The sequence below is a fragment of the Suricata suricatta genome, chromosome 9 (genome assembly GCF_006229205.1).
Source record: "Suricata suricatta isolate VVHF042 chromosome 9, meerkat_22Aug2017_6uvM2_HiC, whole genome shotgun sequence".
NCBI lineage: Eukaryota > Metazoa > Chordata > Mammalia > Carnivora > Herpestidae > Suricata > Suricata suricatta.
Window position 1 is genome coordinate 96,496,071 of NC_043708.1, and position 27,146 is coordinate 96,523,216.

Sequence of the window (27,146 nt, forward strand, 5' to 3'; positions counted from 1 at the left end):
TCTATATCTGCCAACTGTTCCATGTCGCTCGGGAACCTCTCATCCATGGCACATGGTTCATTGCTCTTTCATTATCTGCCAACATATCTCTCTTTCCACCAAACTATGAGCCCCTCAAGGGCAGGAGCAAGTCTTATTCATCACTGTATCCCCAAGACCCACAAAGGCCTGGCATGGAAAAGGCTTATGTCAAATGACTATTGAATATATGCCTCCTCATCAAAGGGCTAAGTAACATACATTAAACAAAAAATTTTTTTAATATTTATTCATCTTTGAGAGAGAGAGAGAGAGAGAGAGAGAGAGAGAGAGAGAGAAAATGTGTGTGAGTGGGCAAGGGGCAGAGAGAGAGGGAGACACAGAATCAGAAGTAGGTTCCAGGCTCTGAGCTGTTGGCACAGAGATCAACATGGGGTTTGAACCCATGAACCGTGAGATCGTGACCTGAGTTGAAATCAGATGCTCAACCGACTGAGCCACCCAGGTACTCCATCTTTTTTAAATAAATAAGTTTTAAGTCATTTTGTTCAGCAAGTTCCCCGCCCCTGCTGGAGATAATGGAAAACATCCCAGAGGTACAGGAAAACCACCTCAGGTCCTGCCCTACTTCCCCCTCTAAAAACACATCTAAAAACACTGGGACTCTGAAGTCACTCGGGGCTCTTGATTAGAGGCCGCAGTCAACATCAGTGACAGAGCTATCGATTGGCAAGGAAGGAATGATCCCCAGACCATGGTCTGCTCTGAAGAGTACACACACAGGGGCACAGAGAAGCTGGCTCTGCTCCCGTTATGGCTCTTACAGAAGTGACTCTAAGTCCTTTGGGTTTCCACGGAACCAGGAAACCACATTCAGATAGCGAGAGTGGGAAGAGGCATGCACGTCACGTGTGTGTTGTCTCCTTGCCTGTAAATTTCCCACAATGTCAGCTACCGCAATAGGAGTTTTAAGTTTCCCCCAGCTTCAGATGGGACTGTCTAAAGCAAAGCTTCTCAAACTTTAATGCGCAGACGAATCATCTGGGAGCTTACTAAAATGAATGTTGTGTTTCAGTACATCTGGGGTAGACTCCAAGAAGGTGCATTTCTCATAAGTGACCAGGTCACGCCAGTGCAGCTCGTCCACAAACCACACTTTGAGAAGCAAAGTTTTGAAGAACATAAAATAGCTCCTCATTTACTCAGTGATTTAGTATTTAGCACCTACGGCTCCATATAAGGCAGTGTACTAGCACTGGAGGCACAAGGAAATGGGAAGAAATAGAAAGACAAATAAGACATAATTTTTTGCCTCACATCAGCTGGATATGCCTAATTACCATGTCTGGCATTTTGCTTCAGTTGGCTTAATTCTTACAGAAACCTATAACCTATAAAGTGTGTGTTGTTTTCTCCTTTCACACGCGAGGAACCTGGAGCGCATACAGTCTAATTGCTTTATCCAAACGAGGAAAAGGATGCAATGAGATTTAAACTGAGCTCTACTTGACTCCAAGGCCTGTGTCTTTCCCCACACACACCTTCCCGGCAGCTGGTCTTGATGAACTTCTGATTGAGTCCTCAGGCTTGACGGTGGGAGGGCAGGGAGAGCCCTAGAAGCAGACTGGCAGTAGCCCTGGGGGCAGGGCAGGGGGCCCTGAATAATGACCAGCAGGGGGCGGGGATTAGAACCCAGCAGTTTGCTCTGGAGTCTTCTACCTATTCCAAATAATATATTTTCCTAACATGGTGGATCAGACACCCACACTGGCAAAACTTTAGCCATGAATTATGGCATGAGCTTTGTCACCAAATGGCTGTGTGACTTTGGATAAATCACCACCCTCACTTGGACTCAGAGTTGGGCACTCTGTTTATTCTTTCCTCTCTGACAAAGGTCTTCTGGCTTCCCCTTTTGTTATGTCCCCACTCGGGGGGTCCCTCACCCCCAACTTTTTAGGACCAGGAGTTTCTGGAGCTCAGCCTGCAGTCTTCTTCTTCTTTTCCTTCCTAGCCTCACAGATGTTGCCAAGCGCGTACCCTGCCCCAGACCCTGTGCCCAGGGCTGGGAATGCAAAAGCAACAAGATACATTCCCTCCCTCATAGAAGAGACCCAAATTAGACCGAAGATATGGAGCAGAATGGCCTCATCAGGCCCCAGGCATGCACTGCAGAGCACCTAACTCAGCATGGGCAGGGGTGGGCAGGGACAGGCAGGGCAGGCAGCTGCCTGGAACATCAAGGCTTCCATGGGATAGTCCACATCTCCCTAGGAGATGAGTGCTTGTCCTCATTTTCAAGATAAGGAAAAGGAGGCTTACAGAAGTCACGTGACTGGCCAAGAGTTGCACAGTTAGTAGGGATTAAGAAAGCTAATGTGCCCAAAAACACTTTACAGAGCATCCGGCAAGTAGTAAATGAATGGGAACTAAAATGCCTCTTGTAATGGCAGAGCAGGGTGGAGGAACCAGTTACCTCCTTATCAGATGCACCTCAACCGAACAAGTTAGAGCAAGGTCTCCCCTTGAGAACAAAGACCAAGCTTGTCACTGGCCAGGCACCACGTGATGAGAAAACTGCGGGAGACAGGCAAAAGAACCCTTGAGAAAGGGTCTGTGAGGCTCCAGAGCACACGGGAGGGGGCACTGTGTGCACCATGGAGGTGGCAGGGGTTCCGCACGCTGGGGAGGCTGGGGAGCCAGAGGGGGTCCCAGGGCCCTTTGTCCTTCCTAGATGGCTGCTCAGCCTAAGCTCAGCTGCTCCACGTTTCCGCTGTCAGGCTCCCCATCTGGGTAATGGAGTGTTATGAAGCATGTTGGAGGCCATCAATTAGTGCTTAACTGCATGTTCATTGGGTTGTATTTCCAGGGATGCTCCTTTCAGATCCTCAGCAGAGGTAAATCTTGCTCCTTCTCATTCGATGGCATAGAATTAAAATGCTGCCCAACATCTTCTCCCAAAGAAATTGAGATTTATGGGTCACTGTCAACACCAGCACATGTTGGCCATTATTTGTACGTCTCCTCGCTCCTTAGGACTGATTGCTATTTACTCTGAAAGATAAATGTGGCTTTATAATCCATGAGGGTTGCTGCGAAGAATAGGTTTTAAAGTGCATTTGTTTCTTCCCTTGGAGATTTTTTTCATCTCACTTCCTTCTGTTTTGTCAGGTGGTGTAAGCCCCACCCTGCCCCACCCCTTGGGTACGCTGATGTATCTGAGGCTCTGGAACAGAGACCAGAGGAGCTGGTCCACCCTCAGTCCAGGTGCCAATGTGACAATACAGAGACACTTAGCACCTTCATAGCAAAATTACTACTGTCTTGTGGGTTGACACCACTAATACATGATCAGGCCCCAGAGGCCACCAACAGGCCTGCCTGAGAAGCAGTAGGTGAGCCCCTCTTGAACACCTGTGGCCTTCCAGGTTGCTGGATGGGCTGTGAAAACTGAGGCAGGGATGGACTCACCAACTCATGGAAGTTGTGGTTTTGACAGTAATTCTCAAACTGGAGACTGCCTCCAAATTGCCAGGAGAGTTTGTTAAAACAGATGTGTGGGCCTCCTTCCAGACCTCCTGATTCAGCAGGCCTAGGGTGGAGACCAGGAATTTGCATTTCTAATGAGGTCCCAGGTGATGCTAACACTGAGCCTGGTCCTGGACCCTCCCCTGTAGAACTGCCTTCGAACAAGAGGGAGGAGTATTTCAGGCCATGAGTGGGAGAGAGGAGGCTGCTGGCAGTGGTTGGCACTCTGGGTAAAGAATAGCAACATCTAAAGAGGAATTTTTATCATTTTGCTGGGCAATGTGTGATTTAGATCCTTTTCCCCAAAGTCTTCAGTTAAAGGTCAACTTCCATTAATAAGCTGTCAATTTGACTCTATTCTGGAAATGCATTGAAGTGCTAAGGCATCTGGGACCACCCAGGGTACCCATTGGTGGTCTGCTGTACCTAGATTACTAGGAAGGTCATGGTCTGCCTACTGGTTTTCATAACTTTACTGGGTGACATTTATGAGGAGATCCCTGGTGTTAATAACAGAGCCCTTGGTGCTGGCTCCCACAAAATGGTCTCTAGGGGATTTTTCCTGCAATTGTCAGGACTTACAGGTGAAAGCAGACCCAAGGCAATGAAGGCTCAGAGTCTAAAAACTCAGAGAGCTCCATGTTGAATATTGGAAGATTGTTGGAGGCAGATGATAGCTTTTTCTGTGCACCAGGGATATGATATTCTAAGTCATAAGGCTGCAGTCGCCCCAGGAATGTGCTGGGAGGAATCAGCGTGTACTGAAGCTAGGCAGACCCACGCCGTCCCCATCAAAGTCCGGTGGACTGGGCGGGTCCTCTCTTGGGACTCACTACCTGGAGGCGGGCATTCCACAGCAATCAAAGGCCCTGATTCTCACAGGATTGGGAGGATCATAGTAAGGCAGGTGGTACAGTGGGGATAAAAGAAAATCAACATATTTGGAGATATGGAAAAGGTAGGTAAGAATATCCCTCGATTGTATTAGTTGGGACTTTGGGTCACAGGGACAGAAATCCAACTCAAATTAACTTAAGGATTTAATTTACTCACATAACAGGGATGTCCAAAATATAGGCTTCAGGTATAGCTGGATTTATGCCTCTAATAAAGACACCATGTCTCTCAATTCTCTCTTCCTCCTCCTCTTCTTCCCCCACTCTATTTCTTCATCTTCCTCCCTGTCTGATGGCACTTGGGAGTCCCACATCCCTTTGGCCCTTAGAGCTTAAAATTCCAGAGAGATTATAATATCTTATCACACACCTTTGGCAAACATTGAGAATGAACTCTGCTTGGCTGGGTGCTCACCCCTAAAGAGATAAGTATGGCCAGGAGGATGAAATCGCCAGCTGGCCTGCTTTGGGAACCATACACACTCCTTGGTAGAATCAGCTCTGCCCAAACCTGACTGAGCCCAATGCACAGAGAAAGGGTAGACTGCAACCAGACCAGAGAGGACTGGAGGCTATGCATGAGGGTGAGGTGGTGGGGAAGGATTTCCCTGTCCCTGCTTACAAGCCTTGACCATGCACACTGGGCCCCTGCTCAAAGGTTTGTGGCAGCAGCAAATTCACCACGGCAGAGCTGGCCACAAGAGCATGAGAAAAATTGTGGTGACCAAGCAGTTTCAGTTGTTTGTAAGGCAATGGATTGTCAAATGGTTCTGTAACATAGAGGAACACCAGTGTGAGTTTCAAGCATTGTTCCCTGCAGGGAAAGTAGATGCACAAAATAAATAAAAGCAATCAATAAATATTGTTCTCAAGCTTGAGAACCACTGCTCCATACATACATTTGATTTGATTTAAGTTTGAAGGGACGGTCTCCTATAAAAACTAAGATTTACATTACAGGTCTGAGTTCAGAGGGGTATAAACATGAAAATGTTTTATATCCCTCCCAGCCCTGACTTCAACTATGTCCTAGCAAGTCAAACTTTTCCATCTCTTAACAACAGCCTGGACAGATTCAGAAGTCAATAACAAACTCAACTTTTGGTCAGTTCTTATTATTACAATGTAGTCTAATTTATTATTGTTTAATTCCAAGGCCTCAGTCTCACATCCATTTGACATTCTTCCTTTTCTCCTCATGGGCTAGATTTGGGGAGAAAGTGTGATTTGTATTAGGGAAGAGAAATTTCCACTCTTTGGCTCCTTTTCCCATTGCATCACTGTGGGATGGGGTGGGAGAGAGGAGGGCTAGTTCTGGAATTGCTCTCTGGGGGAGCTGGGAATAGGGTACAGGTGAGGGACACAGATTCTGTTTGTTGGCTATCTGGTGTCACTTTGGCTAACTCTGGACCTATCTGCTGCTGGTGGCCTTAGCTCCAGAATGGTCCTGTGAGTGTGGAGGCCTTCTGTGCATGTGCGTGGCTTTCTGAGGGTCCTGTCAGTGTGAAGCCGGCCTATCTGTCACAGAGGACAGCTGTGCCCCCTTTGGCTTCTCCAGGGGTCCATGCCCCCCAGACTCAGAAAGCAGTGGGGTCTTCCTCCCTCCCACTGCCGTCTTGGGGCTGAGGGGAACTGAGTTGAGGGAATCCCTTTGCCACCTTGTCTGAGCCTCCTGTCTACGGATGGCAGAAACAGTCACAGCCCCCACATTTACACAGAGCCCCACATACTCCCATAGACACAGTTCAAACTCTCCACCAAACTCTGTCACCATATCCCTACCACAGTTGGGGCCAATAGTCTCAACATCTGAGCAAGCATCCAGCCTGGAGCAGTAAGATGATCGCTGCCTCAGGCAGACTCCCTTGCTCGACAACCTTCATAAATGACTCTGACAGATGTCCCCAACTTGACCTCAAGATGAAGAGTCACAGTGGGAGGGCACAATGGGAAGTTATCTTCCCGCTTTCTCCTACCTCCCTTCTCCTACTTCTTTCCCTCCATGTGACCAGAGGAGGGTGGGTAATGGCCACTGGGCCTGCTCCCTCGGGACCCCGCCCCACATACTGACAAGTGTCATCAGAAAACACGGGTTACTGAACACCTGGTGCTGGCAGCAGAGGTTGTGCTGTCAGTCCTGTTCACTGTCCTCCTACATTTAATATTTGCAACGTCTTTTCACGTGTATTAGCTCAGTCGGCCTCACAATAATCCTGTGAGACATTTAGCCTACAAGGAAACGGGCTCAGAGGTGTTAAGTGACAAACCCAAGGGGACACAGCCTAGTGGCAATGGTGGGATAGGAGCCCAGCACTGTAGCTCCTGTGCCCCCATCCTCTCCCTGTTATTTCACACAGGTGCCTCAGCATCGCCTCTCTTCCAGCTCTAGGAAACTTAAAGCAACAATCCAGAAATATAGCTTGTTTCCAAGGCCATCAAGCAGCTGACAGTGGAAGGTTTGGGGGCATTGGGATTTCCTTAGAGAAAACATCATGTGGTTCAGATCATGGGTCCTGACTGTTGTTTTCCATGGCCAAAGCCACATGACTCCAGGGAACTTTGAATTGGCCTCAGTCAGCCTGCTGCTCCTCTCTCCCTGGGGGAGGGATGGGGAGGGGGAGGCTTATAAGTTGGTACTTCCATAGCAGAAGACCAGGCATATGCTGACAGGGCTGCCTAGCCAGGCCCTGTGCTCTGTGGCCGTAGAATGCACACCCAGGTCATACAGGGTCATGGCACCATCTGTGCCTTCTGGATGGCTCTGTCTGGAAAGATTCATTTCCGCACATGGTGGGTAGAGGTTCATGGTTTACATTCCTTATAGTGGCCAGAGTACAGGGCAATTTTCTAGTCAACAGATGGGGTTGGTTGGAGCCCCTCCTATACACATGAGGCTCCTTTCTTCGACTTTAAGTAAAGACTTATGATGAGCATGAGACTTCAGCATGCCCTCATCCTGGGCAGAAGTTTCCCCAGGGCTGCGGGTGCAGTGAGGCACCACCCAGATGGGCTGGGAACATATTACCCCCATGAAGATCAAAGCCCTCACCCTTGACAGAGCCAGTTTTCACATTTTCAAGAATTTTGCAAGCTGATTATTAATCATAACCATTATTTTAAAATCAAATTATAAAAACTTACACTTAAATAAATGATGTTAAAAACAAGAGTAGTAAATACTCAAGACTCCTCTGTTCCTATTTATCTTGCTACATATTGCTATTATCTCCATTCTTACGGTTACTGACATTTATTGCCATTTAGGATGGAAATACTACATAATGATGTGCTGAAGTACATGCCTTTCCAACTCCCCATTAGCAACATCACACTGGAGTACCTATTTTTCCCTTTGTGGGTCACATGGTCTTTATCATAGCTACACGACTTTGCCAGGGTAGTATAAAAGCAGCTACAAACAATAAAGATGAATGGACATGGCCGTGTTCTAATAAAACTTTATTTACAAGAACAGGTAGTGGGCCAGATATGGCAGGCCATCAATTGCTATTCTCCCCTGGTCTAGATGTGAGAAAGCCATGGAGAAAATATTAATAAGGAGGGTTAAACTTAAAACTGTATTGTGTTTCTAGTTGTTTCAATTGTAAATAAGACAAAAAAGGAGACAATATTCTTTCAGAATTCAAAAACAGTTACCTGACACAGCACAGAAGGAGCTTATGTCACTGTTGAATGACTGAAGTTCCAGTACGCATTTTTATTGTTTGATTTTTGTCTTACTCATTAAATCAATGAAAATATCAACCATGGGTTGGCTAATGATAAAAAAAAGTTCAGTAAAAATCACCGAGAGCATTCTGTGAGAATCAACTGGCTATGTGGAGTTTGTAAGAAAGAGTATTGGCTATTTTATTATTATTTGTAATGTGTGTAATACCCATCCTTGATATAGTTAAAATATAATTTAAAAGTACGTATGTAGCTGGGTGGCTCAGTTGGTTAAGTGGCTGGTTTCCGGCTTCGGCTCACGTCATGATCTCACAGTTCGTGGGTTCGAGCCCCGCGTCAGGCTCAGTCCTGACAGCTCAGAGCCTGGAACCTGCTTTAGATTCTGTGTCTCCCTCTCTCTCTGACCCTCCCCTGTTCATGCTATCTCTCTGTCTCTCAAAAATAAAAACATAAAAAAAAATTTAAAAGAAAGAACTTAAAAAGTATGTATGTATATACATCCCCCCCCCTCCAGGGAGTCAGTTATTAAATATTCCCCATCATGTCACTGCCTAAGAGACATCCACATGAAGAGAGACCTAATTGTCTGGAGCAGCTCATGTTGAAGGCACAATCCAGAGCCCAGGGAAGGGGAGGGATGTTAGGGGTGCAGGGATGGTCAGGAGGGCCTCCAAGATGTCCTGGAGGGCTTCATGGGAGACATAGGCCCCGAAAGAACCGTAGGACGAAAAACAAATGGAGAGTGGTCGCCCTTTGGGCAGGTCAACAGCACGAGTGAGGAGGCGCACAGGTTGGGATGGCCTGGCTCAGATGGGGCCGCCCAAGAAGTGCATCAGCATTGGGAAGCAGTGAGAATGGAGTGGGGCTGGAGATATGTAATGACATGGAAACACGCTAGGGGGCGCCCGGGTGGCTCAGTCGGTTAAGAGTCTGACTCTCGTTTCAGCTCAGGCCCTGATCTCACGGTCCATTGGATCAAGCCCCGAGTCGGGCTCTGCACTGACAGAGTGGAGCCTTCTGGGATATATTCTCTCTCTCTCTCTCTCTCTCTCTCTCTCGATAAATAAATAAACATTAATTAAAAAAAAAAAAAAAGAAGAGACATGCTATGACGCTGAGTCCAAAAAAAGCCAGTTACAATATGTGTACATTCATGTTAAGGAGAAAAAAAATACATTAGAATAAAATGTACTTAAATATGAATAGCTCAGGGTGATTGGTTATAACTGATTTTGTTTTTGTGCTTAATACTTTCTGTCCTTTATTGTGTATTACTTTGATAATCATGAAAAAAGAAGTTTTTTCTGTATGAAGGGCAAAAAGCAGGTGGCCTTAGGGTGCCAGACCATGCCTGAAGCCGTAGCCAGGGACAGGGCACATCTGGCCTGATGCAGCCCAGAGGCCCCTGAAGGGAGGTGCTGAGGAATGGGGTAGTGGAGGCTAGGGGGTGGCCCCAAAGTAGCCCTCCCCACGCAGGGCATCTGCCCCACACCTTAGCCTCAGGTAGGTGTCTCCGTCTCTCTTTCCTCCCCTAAGTACCAGTTTTTAAAGGTTTCCCTCTCTACAATCAAAAAGGCAGAACAAATTGGGAAAAACAAGAGATTCTCTACCTTTCCAGGGCTTCAAAACTGCTATTTTCCCAACTGAAGAAGTATGTTTTTTTTTAAAGTGCACCTGATTCATAGAATCGGAAAATTGGAAGGGCTCCTAGAGAACATCTAGTCCAACTCATTTCTTCTGCTAATAAAGAAATAGAAACTAAGACAGCCAAGTGGCATATCCAAGGGTGCAGTGCAAGGTGGAAACAGGTCTCGGCAGAGATGACACCCAGGGCCTGGCCCTTTGTTCTCAGCATCCAGGTGCTGTCAGTGGGCCTGGGGGCTCACTGCCAGGTAAGGTGGGCTGAGAAGCTCTGTGCTTCCAAGCCTGGAAGATTCTAATTCTTCCTCAAGCTTACCCATGGAAGGCAAGATCACCTACACAGCACCCAGCTTTTCAGATGCCATTTGCTTCTCCAGGGCAGGGCCACAGCAACTGGGCCTTTTCCCCGCTTTGTAGACCACACACCCAGAATAGCCTCCTCAGGGCATCAGACGCTCTTCCGCCCACTCACGTTGAGATGAGACCCTCAAAGCTGTCTTCTCCATAAAGCCTTTCAATAAGAAAGACCATGTTACTTTGTGGTCAGTCACCTTCGTGGTTAGTATCTTTCCTTGTCAAACCAGTCAGGTAATCCCATTTGGTGATCAAAAGGGCTTAAAAGCACTGGCCTGGCCATTTTCTCCAGTGGATATAAGGTAAGGATTTTCACCTTGCCCCTGTATGCCCAACTGCCTCTGCCATTCACAGAGTTGCTTTGCCTCTTTTTCCTGGACGAAACCCTGCCACCAAGGCTCCTTGCATATTTTCTGCACGTCCCTCTATGTTGTGTATGCCATGTTGTTAGTCTTAAATTATATGCTCCTGGAGTACATATCGGTTTATGCTCTTACTGATCAGGAGCATCTGTAGCTAGCGGATTAGGAAATACATTTTCATGAGCTGGATAATAACAAAAATTAAATGGCAAAAGTCCTTGCTGTCCCCAGTAGCTGGAGACCTTTTAAAAAAAATAATAAGTACCTATTTTCGTTTTTTACTCCTACAGAAACAGGGAAAATTCCAGCGAAAAATGTGTGGCCATATATCTTGTGCCACACTTCTTCAAAGAAGAATAAAATTTTAAATGGGATCATCAGGAAAAGCTTACTAAATGTGAGGCTCACAAGCTGGTCTTTGAAGTCAGGACGTGGACTTCCCCAAGCAAGGTTGGCAAGAGTAGCTGGTGAGAAGAATAGCTGAGCCTCCCCCCACGTCCCTCTACTCATAACCCAGATGGATGAAAACAAATACCACCAACAACTGGGCTTGTCCTCTGTGTTGGTGTGCGTGTTGTTGTCACCGTTTAGAGTAGGAAGACCATCCTCATCCCTGGCTGTTTCCTCCAAGTCCAAACACCTAGGACAACGCCTTTTAAGGAACAGTCTCTTTTGAGGCTTCCCCATCTTCCAACCCAGCTTTTAGACCAGCTTTCTGCCAGAGCCAAATGATACGCTTGTTTCTTTCCCCCTGAGGGAAGCTCAGAAACCAAAGAACTCTCTCTTCCCAAGCTCTTTCCAGTAGAATCTGGGTCATCCTTACGCCCCAGGAATTAGACACCGAGTACCACGCATCTCTGTTCCCCAACAGAATGGGGACAAGGGGATCAGAGCACCTTCCGCAAAGGGGACCTTGCCAATTCCCTCTCTGGTCTTTAGGAGATGGTTTAGTTGTGCATTAGGTCAACCCCAGTAACACTGCTGAGGTGCTTACATCCATGGCCTTTTTCTAAGCAATATTTAGGAGGAAAAGTTACTAGATGGTAGAACACGGAGAAGGCTATAAACCTCCCTTTGGCTATGGATACAGTACATTCTAGGAAGGAGAAATGGAGAACTCACTTTGTATTTTTAGGTGAGATCACATATTTTCTAGCTCTGTGGGACAACACCAGCTTTTAGTCATTGAAAGCCAGTGGCCTAGTGCACGAGGCAGGGCTAGCCTCTCTCAGCACAAGAAGACCACTTCAGACTCCAGTCAAATATCTAGTGGGCAACCTTTGACCTTTCCCAGCAAGCAGAAAGCACCCCAGAAAGCATCTTCTTAGAGATCCTGCTTTGGAGAGTGCTCAATGAGGGGCAAATAATCATGGATGAGATTATATTTTAATCCTTTTGCTAAGCTTGAGTGGGACCATCTCTTCATAACCTTTGGAGAACTGGCTTTATGGGTTTTTTTTTTTTTCCTTCTGGGATCCCTTTTAGCAAGCTAACCATAAATACATGCATACATCAATCAAATAAAAGCCAAAATGACATGATAAGGCCCAGGCTTGACCAGGCTTTCCAGAAAGCATCAGTTTCTGGAGGAAGTTGCACCCACTCCTAAAAATGGAAAAAATAAGGTGAGAATCCAGGTGTTTTCTATTCCCTCTAGTCCCGTAAGTCGAGTTTACATTTATGAGAAAACAAATAAACATTTCCCCAAGTTGGGCTTGGCCCATGACGAAGTCAAAACCAGCCCTGTGCTCTGGCTGTGTGTGCAGCTGTCACAGGAAGGAACTGGAGAGCACACACCCCTTTCCCGAGGGCTCCTGAGCTACAAGAGATACCGGCTCCCTTTACTTTTCAGGGCGGGACAAAGTTATCTCACAGCGTCCCAGGCCCTGTGCTCACAGCACAGCTTCCTCCTTGGCATGAAGGCCCTGGGCAGCCCTGGGCAAGGCCCCTGGGTTCCTCAGATATCAGAGCAACAGTGACACGTGGGTGTAGCTGGCTGCACTTGACAAGACCTGGCCCCTCCCACTTTCCCAAGAAGGGAGAGCCATTCTCAGGAGTCAACCTAAAGGCAAGGCAGCCAAGGTGTGGGCCTTCCTGCTCCTGAGGAGTAGAAAGGGCATCCGAAGCAGACCCCTACAGGGCGGTGCTCAGACATCCCCTGGCAGGCCCAAACACGCTCAACTGCGAGTCCTCACAGCAGCAGGGGTGGGATCTGAACCCAGGCAGTCCCAGTACAGAGCCTGTGTCTTGCATCCCCATGCGATACTGCCTTCTGGCTGTGAGCTGAAGGAAAGAACACCACCGTTCTCCTTGGGGCCTCTGCCTTCCATCCACACTCACTTCTTGGTATGCCCCCTCCCCTCCTTGGTTAAAATTTCCTTCAAAATCCAGATGTCAGCTCCTCCTCATGATTTCCACCCATCTACACCTCCCTCCCACTGTTTTCCTGCAGCACGGGACTGGGCTGGGTTCTGCTCCCACGTCCCCTCTCCTACCCATCCAGCATCCACACCTCACCATCCAAGCGGCACGTGAAGGTCACCCCTGCCCTCAGAGTCAAGCCCCCCCTCTCCTCTATGCTCCTCTCAACTCTTCCTGCTTCTGGCACATATCACACTACTTGTTCTATTTTTTTGTCTGGGATTTGACCACCCTGTGTGTAGTGCATGGCATATCGTGGGTGCTATATAAATGTTGATGAGTGAATTTACGTGATTGATTGAATGAATGGCTGATTGATTGGCTTAATTCGTTAATTAGCTGACATCTGGGTCCAGGAGAGGGGTCCTTCTGGCTCTTACCCCCGCCTATCCCACTAAGCAGGATCACATTTAGTATTGAGCATAAGGCTTTCTACATACTCCTTGAAAAGTTGGTGTCAGTGGTCCCCCCTTTGCCTTGTCTGTAATCCATTGGTTTAGACACACACACACTCATACACATGAATGTGTGCACACGTGCACACACGCACACAAACACACTTCTTCCCTGACTGGACCCCCCACAAAACCAAAGAAACAAACACCCCCTCCCTGCTCTGTTCTCATCCAGACAAATTAGTTCTAAGCACAAGAAGAGAGACCCCTCCTGGGCAGCGCAGGAGATGGGCCAGCAGAACGAAAGCCAGCACCTCAGAAGTAAGGCGCAGGGGGGTGGGGTAACTGCCACTTTGGTTTTCTCACCTGCTGGCAGCCCTCGGCTTCCTTCCCCGTTGTGGGAGGGGCACAGCCCTGCCTCAGAGATGGCTCCAGATCATTCTCCCCTCCCAGGAAGTACTGAAGAGAACCCATGAGCTGAACCCTGGTCTTGGCAGGCCCAGATAGAGGGAGCAGGCCGGCAGAGCCCCATCGCAGACACCCCAGCCCTTCTCCCCCACTGGGTTTCGCCTGCCAAGATGGATCAGTGGAGTTCTTCTGGGTCCTCATTAGCACTTGCACCAGTTCTGAAATTATTCCTGTAGCGCTAAGTGGTCCCCAGAACGCTGCAGACTCATCTTTGCTTTTGAAGTCATTGTAGGACAGTCCAAAAAGTGGATCACCCCTTTCTCCCCTCTCAGCCCGGACCCACAGGAGCAGCACCACAGTGGAGAGTGGAAGCCAGGGGCCAGGCTCCCAGTGAGAGATGACACACTGTGGCAGGGGTCTCCCTGCCTAACTGCCTTATTCATGTCTTCTTTGGACCACTGGGTGGGAAGGAAGTCATGTGTCATTTGCTCCAGGGTCCTGACAGCCACTTACTCAGAGCAGAGTGCTGCTGGGGTCTGCACTCTGGGTTCAGGATTCAGTTTCAACGCACTGTGTGACCTCAGGACAGGGGCTCAGCCTGGTAACACCTACCTCTAGTAACTGTCCTGCCACCTTAGAGGAGAGAACTGTGATCCCCTATCAGCGTGGACTCTGAAGTATAAAGAAGTATGTCAGGGGCACCTGGGTGGCCCAGTAAGTTAAGCGTCCAACTCTTGATTTTGGCTCAGGTTATGATCTCACGGTTTGTGAGTTCAAGACCCACGTCAGGCTCTGCACTGACAGCACAAAGCCTGTTTGGGATTTCTCTCCCTCCCTCTCTCTCTGGCCCTGCCCTTGCTCTCTCTTTCTCTCAAAATAAATAAACATTTAAAAATAAATAAAAAATAAAGAATCATGTCAGTGTGACTCTGTGGGCCACAGAAGATTCTCTGTGCTCTGACTACACTTCAGCAGAGAGTTTGGAGAGAGGAACGTAAGACCCTGACCCCCTACAGCTGATTGTCAGGACAGCTCCGAAGGGCTGGTCCTGAAAAGTTGCTTTAACCATGGAAGACAGAGAGCAAAGGACAGATGCCCAGGCTGTGACTCCCCCTGGGCCCTGAGCAGGTGCTACCACTGGGTCATCTCAAGGGGTTTGGGGACCAGGGATAGGAAAAAAGAGAAACCAAGCATCTTGGGGTAGCACTTTCTCACAAGCAAAACAAACAGAGCCGGATGTTGGGGAGGGGCGGCGGCAGGCTATAGAGCACTGAAGACCATCAACCGCTGAGACTCCTTGTCTTTTCAATATGTCTGGGGACGCCCTGTGCCCCTCTGTCCTGCGTGTCCAAGAGACAGAGGACAGTAAGGAAAACTAGTTAGCAGCTTCTAGCCCAGTGAAAGCATGGGAGGAACTAGCCTAGAAGCAACACCTAAGTGGCCTGACCTCCATTCCAAAGTCCTTGACCTTTTCTCCCAGGTTGCCTAAAGGCCATTTTGCCTCAGGGACTACAATGGCCTGTCCTGGTGTCCTTGGGTGGGGGAACAGGGAGGGACAGTGAGATTCCCCACCCCCACCTCCAGCCTCATTACACTATTTGACCCGAGGATGAGTTTAAACCAACCAACCAATAGACACCAACCTTTCTCTGCCTTATCACTCATCTTTCCAACCCTCCTTCTCTTACTCCTTCACAACACCTGCTTCAAATGATGGACACCTCCTCTTCACTCCTGTGAGCTTCCCTCTGTCAGGCTCCATCCATTTCCTAAGATCTGACACAGGCCTCACCTCCCCAAGGAGGCTTCTAATTTTCCCTCTTCTCTGGACGCTGAGCTACGTGCAGCTGACCTGTACTGAGCACTGACAGTGCCAGGCTGCATGCTGACCCCCTGCGAGAGCCATTGTCTTTCATTTCCTCAATGACCCCAAGACTCTTGTTTATCAGATGAGGAAACTAAGGCTCAAAGCATTTGCATCACTTACTCAGCATCCCACACACCCAAGGGCCTGACTCACAGCCAGAATGGCGGATGTGCAAAGAGTGGCTTTCCATTTCATAGATGTGAGTTTGAATTGTGGCACTGATCGCCTCGAGGGAAGCCGTAGCTCTGAGCTTCCGGCTCTGCCTCTAACCCCTTGACTGTGAAGGGGGTTGAGAGGACAGCCCACAGAGCCCGTGCCGCTCTCCTGGTCGGCCCGCTGTACGCTAACACTAGCCTAGTGCCTTGTCCTGTCTTGAAGGCAGCAAACTAGGAGGTCACCACCTTGGAGGGGAGGCTGAGGTGTGTGTCTTGCCTTCCTACAACCTGGAGGCCACTCCAGGGGAAGAGCCATTGATGTTATAATTGGCTGATTAAAGTCTTCAAATAGGAGCATCACTAAAAACACTTTTACCACAACAGGAGTCTATGTTCTAGACCAAATCAAGCTTCTGGAATACACTCTACTCTTTCCCTTCCCCCTCTCATGGTTCAGGGTGTCCACAAGGCAACCACCCACAAAGACCCTAACTTTCTGCCCATGGTTCACCCTCAAGCTACAGCCCCCACCACATTAACCCTATCAGAGCCCCTGCAGCCAGCCGGGCTCGGCCATTCTCCTCCTCTCACCTGGAAGGAGCCTCCTCTCCACCTTGAGATGGACTGTCATTCATCTTCCTCCCCCCTGCCCTGCCCTCTCTCTCAGGGACCCAACACCAGGTACCGACCAGCTTCTCCAGCTTGCCGCCACTCCCTCGGGGTCCCTCAGCTGTTCTGCTCATCTGGAAACAAATGCCACATAAAGTCACTCATTATCTTTGAACATTTGATCCCAGTACATCTTGCATGACTCTCAAATATGAGGTCAATACAAATAAAATCATTTAAATTGCCTGATATTAAACACGTCTGACCCAAAGAGTAAAAAGCTTTTTGAGTGATCGTTCCATTGATACAAGAGTCACAGTGACAGGTTTCAGAAATGAAAGTAATGGGTCAGAAAATAGAACAGTAGAGAAAGCACAGATGAAAGGCAAATAACCCCATTTGAAATCCAAAGCTTTCACTTTTGGGGGGAAAACTGCCAAAAGCACTAGTCTGTTTTAAAGAGATCATAATACAAGGAGCACATACTTGCCACCTATCTGAGTTTTCATCCCCCCATATACATGCCACTTTCCATCTTTAAGGACCATGGCCCTTGTTGTGACTGTTTCACAGGCTGGTGATGCCAGTAATGTCAATGTCACAGACACTGTGGGCACATGCTGCCTCCTCCAGGGAGAGAGACCAGCTCCCCAGCCACAGGATTAGCCCAGCCAGCAACCAGCCTGTTTCCTATATAACTAGAGTTCAACAGGGACTTTCACTAAAAGAACACAAAACAACCAACAATTAGTACATGGGTTGCTGAAGTGAGGACAGCCAACAACAAGTACAAACAGTGTTTTATTTAGAGTAAGATTTAAAGGCCTACAAATATTAGGTCAGTCCCTCCCAGATTTCTTGTTTTTCTAGAACTTTCTGGAACTTTTCTAGAACTTTCAGTGACTTCATCAAACAGGTAGGGTCCTTCTTCTATTTTTACCTTTAAAGTCCAAATAAAAGAATATGACTACTGGGGTGCCTGGGTGGCTCAGTCAGTTAAGTATTCATCTCTTGGTTTCAGCTAAGGTCGTGATCTCTGGGTCGACGAGTTTCAAGCTCCTCTTTGGGCTTGTCGGCTCAGAGCCTGGAGCCTGCTTCAGATTCTGTGTCTCCCTCTCTCTTCCCCTCCCTGTTCTCTCTCAAAAATAAACATTAAAAAAACAAAAAGAATAGGATTACCACTGGTTTGCAGGGGCATAAAGAAAAGTCCCATTATCGCAGCCCAATCACTTATCTGGGCATTTGGAGTTTCTGTATCTTACTCCTCCAGAGAAAGAAAAAGATTCTCTGTCAAATATGCCCTATTTGCCCATGTCACTGCCATACTTTCAATCAGAAGTCTCTCTACCCTTAGCTTTTTGCCCTTTGGAGCAGGATGTGTTGATTGACTGATTTACTTAAAATCGGTACCTATGAATTCCAGCAGTTTTACACTTGACTCTGACACAGACGGTGCTCTTACATAGTTTTAATGAAGACTTAATACTTTTAAAAAATCACATTTAGAGAGAATGCCCTAAAACTCCATGTGGACAGTGGAAAAGATTTTAAAAGGGAAATTAAAGTGACCTGTTAAATAAGAATTATAGGACATGACTGACGTGCAGGGCTGCACTGGACAAAGGAAAAAAGGACTGAGTGTCTAGCTAGAAGGGGGGTGATATGTGATGGGGGGAGGGTGTTCAAAAATAATACAATAAGTCAGAGGGAGGGAGTGAAGAACTTGGAGCAGGCATTCTCGCTTCTAGGAAATCAGCTGTCACATGAAGGCTCAGACAAGTTCTGGGGGTCCAAGGACAAGGAGATTAGAGTCTGAGAGTACAGTCATCACAAATAACATATCTGAAGAGTGGTCTCTGTCCTCTGTCATCTTCTCTACTCTCTGCAGTGTGTGGTCAGTCTTGGTATAGGTCCAATGAAAGTGAGAGAGCATCATAGGCCCTGATGTCTGTCATTTCTTAATTAACATGGGGGCAGAGGAGTTACATATTCTGGTGGATATCTAAAAATCCCCTGAAGTCCTATCGAGCCTCATCTCTGATGATTAAATGCCAGTTCTAAAATAGGAAGACTTGGTCCCAAAACCAACAGATGTTTGGGCTGTCATCATTTTGCTTGTTCTAAACTCATTTGTGATTTCACTGTGAAGCTCTGTCTGTGTGATTAATAGGAATCACTTATATAAGATTATTTGGAAAATCTTACCAGTCACTAGGGATCTATCTACCCATCTCAGTGACTTTGTCTTTAACAGCAACGCAGTGGGGCATTTCGAAGGAGCATTTGGTCAATCTTCCACCTCATCAATCTAAAAAGATTTTAGAAATTCCCCATACTCTTTAAGATGGCCTTATCAGATACCTTGGTTTCATGAAAGGTGGATTAATGTTTTCCATCTTGTATACAATGCATTCCCTTATCAGTTATAGGAGTTCGGACAAGCTACTTAGCTCTATGGGCCTGTTTTCTCACCTATAAAATTAATCAATGGACTACATTATTTCCACAGCTTCTTTACGTTCTAAGGATCTAGAGTTCTTTTAAATACTTTGTTGGCTATCTTGACCAAACTAGCATTAGAGGTGAGAAACAGGCTCCAAAGATGGAAATTCTTCTTTATACCCATAGGTCAGAGCCGATCACTTTATATGCTGTTGTGTTACTTGTAGCTGAATGTATCATGACCTTGTCTACATAGAAGCTCATTTATTTTTCTGCCCATTCATGTGGCCCTATGTCATCATCACCATCAGCTAAGCGTTTTACCTTCTGGGATGAATCTGGATGCTTTCTTCTCTTTCCATATCATATAAAACTCTTACATGTTATTGTGATTACTAAGTAAAGTCACTTTTCACATCTCTTCATTCAGAAAACTATCTCAATTTTTATGATGCCTTCATTCTAACAAGCAACAATTTCACTTTTCAAAGTATTTTCCAGACATCCACAGACTTATCTGACCCCTCACAATAATCCCATCTTTTTAAGTTTCTTTATTTTTGAAAGAGAGTGAGAACCAGCGGGGGGAGAGGGAGGCACAGAAAGAGAGGAACAGAGGATCAGAAGCAGGCTCTGAGCTGTCAGCACAGAGCCCAATGTGGGGCTTGAACTCACAAACTGTGGGATCATACCTGAGCTGAAGTTCGATGCTTAACCAACTGAGCCACCCAGGTGCCCCTCCCACTTTTTTTAATAAGTTATTATACAACATCTCTATGTATGTATAATAGTTATAACAAGTTCTTTCCCTGATAAACTTTGGCAAGAAATTTCATCAGTTTTGTTTCCTGATAGTTAAAATGGTTTTCAATCATTGTACTCTTCCCCCAAAGACTTGCTTACCTGGGGAAAGAAATCTGGTAGACCAATGAAGCATGAACCCAAATCACAGAAGGTCACTGAAACTGAGGAGCCAAGGTGGCCTTCAGTGATCATCTGTCCCATCCACCCCTGAATATGGGCTCTCATCTCCAGTGACCAAAAGGTACTCACCTCTGGGGCTCCCTATTTTGGGGTGCAGAACCTTTGATTATGGGCTCCTCATCTCCGTGAGCTCCCCTGAGTTGCTCCTGAGCTGCAATTTCTAATTTGTACCTATCAGGTCCCACTTGGTGGCTTTTCCTGGTCCCCTGTTGTGAGCATTTTTTGTTGTTGTTGCTTTTCAGAGCTGCCCTTTTCCCAGGATGGCCACTTTGACTTAATGAATCAGCTGCAGCGCTTCTGATCTGCTGCCAGGTTTTCTGGGAGGCAGCTTTCCTGGGCTTCCATCAGGCTTTTTAAAGAGCCCTCTGGTCTTCCTGCCGGCTGTTTGCTCTGCTCCTTTTTCCTCCTAATTAATGCCTTCGTCTTATCTGAGTGGCCTGTTCTCAAACATAGCAACTGAGTGATTGATGTGTTTTGTTGTGTTTTCTTTTGGAACCCTCCCTATCTGCCCATACTTGATTTAATTGGGGTTTGCTCACTGTGATTTAGACTGATTCTCCCATTAGGTATCCCTTACATCAAATCATGCTCCCCACTTAGAAAAACCACAGCTAAAGATTGTTTGGCAAGTCTCAGTGTTCACAAGGCTTCCTACTGAGAGTCAGAGTTGGCTCAGCAACTAAGAGCTTGGGCTCTGGGGTCAGCTGGACTTGCCTCTGACACAGTGCCCTTGACAATGTAATGAAGCTTCCTAAACTTCAGTTTCTGAACCTATAAAATAAGAATTGTGGGACCTACTTCATAGAAATGTTGAAAATAAATTGAAATAATGGATGGAGAATGATCAGTACCTGGTAAGGGCTCAATGAGAGTTATTACCGAATATCCCACTCAACTTTGGGGACAGGCAAAACAGCTCATCTTACCCCCAGGTCATGAATGAACACAGAAGGCTCATAGGCTCACCCTATGCCACACAGCAGGTGCATGAGCCATGGGTGCACTGGACCCCCGGACTCACATTCTAGCCACATCCCCAGCAGTGCCTCTCAGAGCCAAGACCTGCCTCCTCTATGACAGTGGTTCCCAATGTGTGGTCCCCAGACTCACAGCATCAGCATCACCTGGGAACTTGTCAGACATGTCTAGTTTTCAGTCCCAGGCCTAATGAATCAGAGGCCTAAACTCAAGTTTGAGAGCTACTCCTCTATGGAATAAAAATTTATCTCTTGATTTAACACCTGAGATGGAGTGATCCCCACAAATCCTGGTGATCACCAACACAAGTTAACCCCTCCAGCCCTGTGATCTTATCCTCTTTGTGATGGATATCTATGATATCATTGAACTGTGGAGTGGTCCTTACCCCTGGATGCACATTAGAATCACCTAGAGAACTTTTCAAATATGCAAAGGTCTACCCCAGACCACTTAGCATTCAGTCATAAAGACAGCCTGGACTGAGAAGCCAGGAACTTTGAACTACCCTGTACACACCCTTCAGAACCCTTCTAAGCTGGGAGTATGTTTACCTCATTAAGGTTTGTGTATTTTACAATCTACTTCCAGTAAATTGTTTCTTTCCTTCCTGTACACATTGGGTCCCCTGCCAGGTCAAGCCTTCCACTTCATGCCCACTTATTTGCACAGCCGCCAGCATTTGTGCAGAGATATTTACCTCAGTGTCCCTGCCCTGTCCACACCCTGTCCACACCTGCTGGATCTAAAGGTAGGGACATGATATGATAAGCTTTCAACATTGACTTAGTATAATCCTTATTTTTCTTCTAACTTAGAAGCAATAGGGGTAAATAGTTTTGTGAGTACATCGGAGTATTAAGATCCCTTCCTGGCCCTCAAGGGTCACAATCACACACAGGCTACTGGGCACCTAAGAAAGAAGACAGTGTCAGCTTTCCCCACCCTCACAAAGGACAGGGGGATTTGTCTTGGGCCCAACTGAAGTCACAGTGAGGATCTGTTTGCTAGCCCCTCTGAATTGAAGATCAGAGGCCTCCAGAAAAGGGCCACCTCAACCTGTCCAACTGGCTCAGATAAGGAAGCTGAGAATCTAGAGGCTGCCTTACTCACCCCAGGACCTGGCCACTGTGTTTACCATGCAGAGCAGAGGAAGACCCTAGTCTTAGCAGGACTCCATCCACAGAGGATCCCCTCTGGTAAAAACATGACCCATGGATTCCAGTTATTAACAGATAAAGCTTCTGGCGAAGAAACAAGAAAAGAATAGAGAAAAAGGCAGGTGCCTAAGAGAGTAGAGTCAATAGATACTGAATCCTGTGCAGATCAAGAACGTCCCCCCTATACATGGGCACAGCCAGGTCTTATGGGGTTTAAAGCCCCTTATAGGTTGGGATAGGAAGGGAGGCTCACTTTAAGAAAAATAAAGGAGCACCTGGGTGGTTCAATCAGTTAAGCATCTCACATCCTGGTTTCAGCTCAGGTCATGATCTCATGGTTTGTGAGTTCGAGCCCCACATTGGGCTCTGAGCTTACGGCATGGAGCCTGCTTTGGATTCTCTGTCTCCCTCTTTCTCTGCCCCTCCCTCTCACCCGCTCATTCTCATTCTCATTCTCATTCTCATTCTCTCTCTCTCTCTGTCTGTCTCTCTCTCTCTCTCTCAAAAATAAATGAAAAAAAGAATACAAAAGCTATTGCCCACTCATTCTCTTTCTCTCTCTCTCTCAAAAAGAAAAAGAAAAAAGAATACAAAATTACAAATACAAAATTAGACATGAAATTTCAAAAGAGGCCTTGCACACTAGGGCCTAAGTTCAAATTCCATTTGCTGCAGAGTATTTTCCCCTCTACCTAAATTCTCTTAAAAAATGTTCTAGATTTTTAAAAAATGATCACCTCCAGGTATACATCCTTCACAGTGCCAGATGCCTTTCCACCATCTCATTATCTTCACAGAATATATTCTTTGAATTTCAAAAGACTCCATAAATGGGAAATTTGTTCATTAAGAGAGGGTATTCACATGTACAAAGACCAGCATTTAATTTATGGACTTTATGTTTTGCAAGGTAACATATTCCCATGGTTCAAAAGGTACAAAAGGATATAGAGCTGTTTAAGTTCTGAGTAGGTTTTATAAACTTTTATTTATTTTTTCCTAAAGTTTTCATTTATTTTTAAGAGAGAGAGAGAGCGTGAGCAGGGGAGGGTCAGAGAGAGAGGGAGACACATAATCTGAAGCAGGCTCCAGGCTCTGAGCTGTCAGCACAGAGCCTGACGCGGGGCCCAAACCCATGAATCGCGAGATCATGACCTGAGCCAAAGCCGGATGCTCAAATGACTGAGCCGCCCAGGTGCCCCTATAAACTTTTAAACTAAAATGCATTATTATAAAATTTTTTTCTATTAAGAAAGTAATACTTGCTAATTACAAATTTTTTAAAACAACACAGAAAGAATCACATTTAACCCATTATCCAAAGTCAAAACTTAAGATCTTTCCAAACACTTGCCAAAAAGGAGTAGATAAAGGGGTAACCTGTCCTTTTGTCTCTCTGTGTGACTTTCATCCTTCTAACAACACCTGACACTTTTCTACTCTGTCCAGTAATGAGTAAGAAATGGGCTTCCATAAAGAAAGGTGGAAAGAATTGAAGCATAGTAGCATTTTGGGAGGAAAATTACAAGCTTTTGAAATGCACAGAGATGTAGGCCATACCCAGTGATCTAAGAGTCTAGGCCAAAGATGGTAAGTGGCTTTCAGCTCAAGGAACGATTCCTTCCCATGAGGGATGAATGTCATAGGAAGGATTGTGACATGACCCCAGGCTCAGTGTGGAAGAATGCTGTCGTCCATTAGCCATGTCTGTCACGATCATAGGGGGGTGGCAAACTGAGTGCCACACACTTGTCATAATGATCTAGGGGTAGGCTAAACAGTAAGTGGAGGTTTGACTACAAGAACCATCTAGAGTCAAGGCTCCAAAAATGAGAGTCAACTGGGTAAATTAATTAAAGCAAACAGAACGCATGGCTATCCAATCCTTGTTGTGTAGAGAGGCTTACAGAGGGCAGGTGCCTGAAGGTCCTCCGCCTACTTTTTCCCCTCACCTAGTGACAGCTGTCCTTGTTGGCAACACTTCAGGCACGTGCCTTCTCCCTCGAGAAGAATGCCCTTAGGGCTCCTCTCCTTCTGGATTTTGCTTGTCTCCCAGCTGGAGAGCCCACAGGGAAGGGGCCGGTCCTGTACTTCCTCCCCATTACCAGGAGCCCCTCAGATATTTACTAGATAATAACTCTGCCTTTTGTATTCAGAAATGAAGATCTAGCCCCTTACCTCAAGGGGTTCACAGTCTGTGAGGGGAGTAAAGCACATACCTAAATCATTATAATTACATAATAAATTACAGTACTATAAATGTTATCAATGTAAAATCCCATTATAATTAAATTATATTTATTTAAGTTAGAAATAAGAGAAATTACGTGCCAGGTTTGGGGGCTTACTTTATATGCCGTATTTAATATAATATTTACAACGGCCCTTAGAGGTTTACTAACATTATCTCCATTTCCAAATAAAAAAACTGAGGCTTAAAGCATGAAAGTCACTCACCAAACTAGTCAGTGGAGAAGCCATAATTCAAACCCAGGTACATCTGTCTTGTTAATAAAAGGTGACAGGGGTCATTTCAATTTGGGTTTGACTGAGAAGGCTGAGTGGCTTGGGTCCCTCAGAGACCACCATCATGCCCCCACCCTGCAATGCTGGCAGAGGGGAGCTGGACACCTGGGGAGGGGCCAGAGCGGGCGGAAGTAACCACTGCCATCCCAGTTACTGAGACCCAACATTTCAACCACGGTTCGCCCGCCCTGGCCCCCGGCCCAGCTCCTGAGCCCTGGGTAACAACTCAGAGCCTAGAAGGCTACTGGAACATGTGTGCTTACTGCATTTACTGTGCACATGCTGCTGGGGTAGGCTTTATGAGACCAGAGAGAGGCGGGGAAAACTGATGAGAAATCAGAGATCTGCCAGAGAGTCGGGAGATGAGCCACAGGAAGTGCTTTCGTCTAAAAATATGCCATTTCTGAAAGGAAAACAGTCATTAGAGGGTGTGAGAAGCCCCCGTGGTGAGGAAAGCAAAACAGTAAGACTCACTGGGAGGCCAGTGGAACAACAGAGAAGCCCATTACCCACCCACTTCCTGCATGATTAGCGAGACTTTAGAAGGATGAAAGCCACGTAGACAAAATGACAACCACAGCCAGAACTCCAGGGGAAACGTCTGGGGACAGCCTCCCAAGATGCAGCCTGGAGGTAGGAGAGGAAACTGTTCCAGTTAATATTGTTCTCCCTTCAGCTGGATCAGCTACCGATTCGGCTACCATTTCCTGTGTCCTTACTATGTGCCCGGCATAGGGAAATGCTGTGCATACGTCATTCCGGCAATCCTCGAAACCCCACTAAGAAGGAGGAACACGAGGTCAGATGGCTCGTCCAAGGTCATAGAGCTGGCAGGGGACAACCATGGGGCTTCCTTCCAGGGTTCCCTGACCCCAAATCTCTCACTCATCCCCAGTCTACCAAGCTGCCTCTGATAAGATCAGGGTCCTGACCATCTCCAAGCTACACAAGTCAGGACCAAGTCACTCCGGTTTTCCTGGTGGACTACAGCTATTTCACATTCTTATCTTGTCGTAGGTCATAGCAGATCTGGTTAAAAGGAAATTCGCCATCATTTTATTAATGACTTGTTGTCAGCTAAAACACATTACTGCCACACTGGCACCTGGCACTACTCACCCAGGAACAGTATAATTTTGGGATGGGAAGATAACACCTCAGCCACTTGATCCAAGGTCCTTCTCCGTCCATTGTGAAGCAACTGTCCCTCCACTGCTGAGAATTCCAGCGATTGGGACAGGGAAGCATGGGAACCTTTGGTGGACCAGGAGGGGACAGTTCCTTCAGGGACATCCTGACCATTAGGGAGCACAACCCCTGTTCTGGGAGCAGGAAAGTTCCGCCCTGATCCAGGTAATTTGTCACCATCTTGTAGATGAGGAAGCAAAGTGCCCCTCACATTGAGCCCAGATCAAGCTCCTTCTGCTTCTCACTTATGTGTCAGAGTCTGGCGTTTGGGAACACAAAGAGTTAGATCTCCTTCATGAATATGGGAAGGGTCACTGTGAGGATGACAGCTTCCTCGGCCCCTCTCAGTCCCCTCCACACAGGCTAAACATCCTCTGGCCCCCAACTTCCCTCTTGGACACAAAGTGACACCAGCCAGAGCAGGCTGGTGAGTCTCCCGGCCACCCCTACAAGTGTAGGGGACAGCTTCCAGGCCCCTGATGACACAGGACCTCAGTCCAGCAGCCAAAACAGAGAGGCACCCACCTCTTTCTACCCAACTGGCCCTCCTCAGCCCTCCCCTGTTAGACCTTCCTGAGTCAGAGCCCTGAAATTCACTGTGGACCTCTTGCTCTCCCTCATACCACATCCAGCCAGTGACTAACTCCAGTGATTCAGTGCACCACGGAGGCTACTCAATGTCTCACTCCGTGTCTCCCACATTCCCCCGTCCCGACACCGCTTTGCTGCCATCCTCTTCACGTCCTTACTCCCTCCTCCTTGTGCTGCTGCTCTAGGCCCTTCACAGGCCATCCCTCCCTCACCTGCAATCCTACAGATCTTTCAAAGACATTGATTTAATCAAATTTCCTCCCTGTCTAAAATCCTTCCAACAGCTCCTCATGGCCTCCAGAGAAACACAACTTAGCCTGGCCCTGAGAGCCTCTGTCATCTGCCCCCCTACCTGTTCACTGACCACCTCCAATGACCTAGGGCTTCCTGACTCTGCCCTCCTCCCCCTTCTCTGCCCACAAACTTCTGTTCTTCCTTCAGGACCCAACCCTAGTACCTTCTGCCCCCCACACCTTTCCTGACTTCCTGCCCTCACATCGGACATGGTGGTACCCCTCCTGTTTTCCACGAACACACCTCACACTCACCTGGCGAGGCACTCCTGGACTACCTTGCAATCACTGGCTCACACACCTGTTTCCACCAGTAAATCACAGAACTGTGAGCAGCGGACTTCCGTGCCAGGCCCAGAGCGATGCACGGATTTACAATGAAGAGAGACACTGAAGGACCACATGAGCTAACCTGTGGCGTTTGGTCCCCAGGAAAACAGCAGCCCAGGACAGGGCCCACACCTGGGCAGGTTTAGCCACGCGAGACACCATATTAACAATAGGAACCACTCTGAGCACTTTGCATGTGCCAGGAACCACATGAAGCGTTCAGCCTAAATTATGTCATTTAAAAGGATTGAGCAAGTTAATTCATGTAAAGTGGTTAACACAGTGTCTGACACAGGGTAAGCACTGACAAAGGTTAGCAATAAAAGTGACTGATCATTTAGGGAACACT